A 4859-nucleotide genomic window follows, 5' to 3' on the forward strand; every position below is an offset into this window, starting at 1 on the left:
CTGCAATACAACCGTGTAAATACACTAGTGCCAAACGCTACCTATTTTTTTTGTCCGCTAACTAACAATAATCAAAGATGACTTTTTTCCTTTATTTTGCAAAGTGCGATGTACTACATAGCTACTGCGATACTGGTAGGTACTTATTTGATGAAAGTTTATTTTATTTTATTGACACAGATTCAGAAATCTTCGTATAAGTCTAAAAATATATGCAGTATATTTCATTTTGGCTAGTCTGTGCAACATATATAGTAAATGTATAAACCAGTCCTAATATATTTATTAATACATGCGCGTTGTTTATATCAGTGAGTTTCTAATTAAAAAAAATACTTCTAAGTTAGTTCCTGTTATAGTTGGTCAGTCCCTGCAATCTTGACATGAATGGTTCAAATGAAATGTGTCTCCAGAGTTATACCCAGATTAATTAAGACAGCATGAACCAATGAGGCGAAATCGCATCCCATGCATTCATCGCTGGCGTTTGTGTTTTTCAAACCCGCTATGAAAGATTGTATTTGTTACTTTTGTGACATAATCCAGACAATACTCCAAAGTCTCTTTGCTAAAAGAGCCCTGTCATACAAAAGGCCTGTGTATGATTATTTTATGGGAAACATGTGCATTTTTGGCCCAAATACCGTAATTTCAATGAGCTGCATTTCACGGAATTCCATGGAATGGTCTGACACGCAGAGTGGGATTCTGCTGTGTCTCCAATGGAGACGGGGTGGGACTTGACCAAAGGGGTCACCGTCCCAAGGTGGATGCTGGAGTTGGGCACTGACTGGAACACAGAGGTTTAAACTCTAGGTTTGGTTAATGCTTAGCGGGAGTGTAAAAGGTTAACATATATAACACTATATAACGTATGTATTTCAAGCAGTTCTACACAATGGTTGTGAAAATGATAATTCTGAAACAAGTGACATATTACATAAACGCAGGTACTGCAGTGATGAATGACACTGACTCCCTGCAAGGCTTAGGCCTTGGATGAAAGTTCTTTGAGCAGTGACTCAACCTGAACTGATCTATTACCATAATATCCGGTAGTATACATGTATGAAATGCTCTGAACAAACGCACCGACTAAGCATCTGAATGCGATGTGAGTGTCCTGCAAATATTTATGCGCGTACGATACTTCCTAATAAATTGTGACAGGATTGACGGAGCTGGGGATTTCGAATGCTGTGGACGATCATAAGCAAAAAGTCACGACCTCGCCTCTAACTGCACCCCCCGTGGGCAGAAAACCTTTGATCATGTTAGGGAGACGCAGCACTCGTCACTGTCCAGTCGCCTCCTGTCCCAAACTTAAGGAGACAAGCGAAGGGACGTTCCAAAGCCAAGTGTATTTTCAGCCCCACCGAGTGCCAGCTTTTACGCCACGCTTGGGGTCATTACAGAGAGATTATTTCAGTGCGTACTCTCGCTCTCAGGCTACGGGGTCCCTCTGGGACCCCGAGGGTATTGAAAGCAGAGGAAATGAGCTAGCTCCATCCACTCCGCAGCGACGACGATGAGGGAAGGAAGAACTAATTTAGAAGCTTGGAGATCGAGGAAGCAAGGAATAGTCTGTTAACATCTTTAACCTATTCAGCCTGGGATGATGTCATGATTAGATGGAGGGCACTGGGATCCCTCCAAAACCAAAACAGTCAGTGAGCGAGCGAGCGAGCGCCCTTCCACTGTGTCAGACCGAGGGGTGGGGGAAAGGCACATTTTTCGACGGGTCCTCAAATGACTCGCGGTCCCCAAGATCAAAGTGGCGTGCCATTGCAAGGCCTCCGGGGCAAACTTCAGGGGGTCAGTGTCTGCTAGAGCCCTGATTCTGCGGTCTGCGCGTTTCCATCGCTCGCGGCCCCTGTGGCTTCTTCAGCCTGTGTTTTTCCATTTGCGAAGCGGACAGGCACACCAGAGCAGCCCTGCACTCAGCCACAGAGCCATTCCCATCGATGATGTAAGTGAGGTTTCTCGTGTGTGCCTCGCTGGGATCCAAGGAGAAGTGCGTCTCACAGGACGAGGGATGAAGATGAAAAGACCACACAATTTGAGCAGGAGAGTGTTTGTGATCAACACTTAATACATCATTTCCACAGGATATGGTGCACAGCTAATGCAGTCTAGATATATGCTGGCTTATAATGGTGTTTCCCACCTGGCGGCTCACAACCCAAAAGTGGCTTGCAAGATGACTGATAGTGCAATAAAAAGAATTAATCGCCATTAAATCCCTCCTCAAACCTCCCCCCGTTCACAGCTTCTACTGTCGGCACTCCTCCCCAGTTGTCAACTTCTATAGAGGAATTTGGGATCAAAGAATACTGTGAGCTAAACCAGCTGAGATCCCCAGGTATAGATAAAGCTGGATAATTCCTTTAATAAAGTTCGCTAAACATTTACTTTAAACATATCACAGGTTCTGTGGCATTGTTGTTTGCTTTGAGGCAGCCTCATTGTGGAATATCCAATCCACGTTTTGTGCAGCAGTATGTACAACCCCTGGCTGCTAAAGCTTCGTGTCGTGACATCCCAGGAGTCTGAGCTCACGGGCCCGAAATTCCCAGAAGCTCCTGCTACCGGGCCTTTGGCAGAGGAGAGGATCCTGCTCTGTTTTCTTCATCACCGCCTGTCCTTTGTACGGAGGGAACGCGCGTGATTCTTGCCAAGGTCACGTCCCCAGCAAGGCAGGCCGCCACGACGGGGGCCTTTGAAGGTTTGCCCTGCGCGTTCGGAGCACCATGAGCGTTCGCCCGCATGCGGCATTGCGCCCGACCCACAGCGCAGTCACGGGACGCGGAGATCGTCCCCGCCAGAGTGTCCCCACTTTGTTTTGGCACTAGCCTCGCATTTCAAACCTTGTGCAGCGATCAGACACCTTCAAGCCTGATATTAAGCCTTGCTTTCTTCAGGAAAACCCTTGACGTCTTCTTATAGACCGAGTGACTCCGTGACATTAAATGTGCAGATTCACACCTACTCTCTCCGGTGTAGGTATATTAAACAGGCATAAAAGACAACGTACAAACACATAAAGAGATAAAGGCCGTTTAACTTTTGCTTTTATACTGGAATGAATACATGTAGCGGTTTATGTAAGGATAGCTAAATGAAATAACTTCTGTGACCATCAAGAAAAGTATCTTTCCATATCTATCCATCCTGCAGATGATCTTACCTGGCTTATAATACACGTCTCTGTACTCAGTATATCTCTTTAAGACTCAAATTCGGTAAGACAGCTTAGGATAACAGTTACAGTCCGTGCATAGATTACAGTTTTCCCATGCTGATTTTTTTTTTCTATTAAGACTTTGATACTAATCTAATTCAGCTTTAAGAGAATGTAGCCTGACACTCTGCCTGCCATTCAGATTCAGAAGACTGTCAAAAGTGTGTCGGAGGATTTTTTTTTTAAATTACCCCAATTTCTCCTGCGAAACGTCCTTTTTATCTTGACCCACTTCGCTAAAATAACTGGCTTTCCATTCCGCTTCCTGGAACTTGAAAACGCTGGCTAATGGCCCCCAATCGGACGTGAGCCACCAGAGACTCACGTGTCCTGGGAGCCCCTGTTTGTTTAGGCGAGACCTTTGTCTTCCTTTGAGAGCAGAAGGCGCAGAACAGGAAAGACCCCAGACCTGACGATTTGGTCTGACCTCTGGATGTTCTCAAGATGTGAGCCGCTCCTCTGGCAGAACTCTGGAAGCCATTTTCCCAATCCTCGTTGATTGGGATCTCGGCTTCGGGGCCGGCGGGATGTCATTCATTCGGCGTGTTTGCAGTGAGCTGGGTTGACGTAGGCCGTGCCGGATTTGTCAAAACTAATTTGAGGGACCGCTCGGACCTCAGACGCCATGGGCCCGAGGGAGGGTGCACCAAACGGGCTCCTGGGATGGCAATCTGCAAGGTATTAGCACAGCTGAAACCATTTTTTTTGACGGCAATGGAAGCTGCCATCTTTTCCGAAGGCCTGTCAGTCTTAAATCTTTAATACTGTATCCGCAGGTCGGATGACATTATGTGGAATAGTGGGGCGACTGACAATAGCACACAGCGGCTAATTCAAACGCACCAGAGATGTCTTTCCTTTTAAAGCGACGGTGAGTACTATGGAAGATGCCATTTTCGGGCTGGAAGATGTTCAGTGATGTTCAGTGATGTTCAGTGATGTTCAGCTCTCCAGGGTGTTTTTTTGTCATTTTTTTTTAGGACCAGTAATAAGTACAGAGCTCACAGAAAGTCTTGGGACTCTTGCTTAATTCTGCATAAATATTATACATTTATAGGTTTCCTAACAATTGACAAGCAGAGTTTAACATACACGCACAAATCTTTCGCACAAATATTTTCATAATTTTTGTTCGACTGCCTCTTTCAGTTCTTTTGTTGCCATTTTGTTTTTACTCGCAATTGTAGATATTGGCTCCCAAAGGGATACTAGACAAAAATGTTTGATGTTTTATTTTAATCTAAAGGTTTTACTAATTGAAAAGCATCCAATCAACCTGCTTGTCAATGATCTTTTAATTCAGAACAGTTCTTTTATGACTATAATTTAAGATTAAATTTATTACTACTAATTATTACTATTTATTACGAATAATTTATTACTACTTGAATTTTTACTTAAACCTACTGATCTAATGTGTTTTTTTTTGCAAACGAATAAAATTATGATTTTTGTTATAAAGCCAATACATTTGTAATATTTTTACCAAATTAAGCAAGCACCCCAACACACTATTGGTTTCATAACTAATCTGGGTACCATTGCATTCTGTTTCATGGATCCAGAAACTTACCCCAGCAGTCTGGTCTGTATGCCTCAGAACATCCTTAATAAACAT

Source organism: Brienomyrus brachyistius, chromosome 7 (genome assembly GCF_023856365.1).
Source record: "Brienomyrus brachyistius isolate T26 chromosome 7, BBRACH_0.4, whole genome shotgun sequence".
Classification (NCBI taxonomy): domain Eukaryota; kingdom Metazoa; phylum Chordata; class Actinopteri; order Osteoglossiformes; family Mormyridae; genus Brienomyrus; species Brienomyrus brachyistius.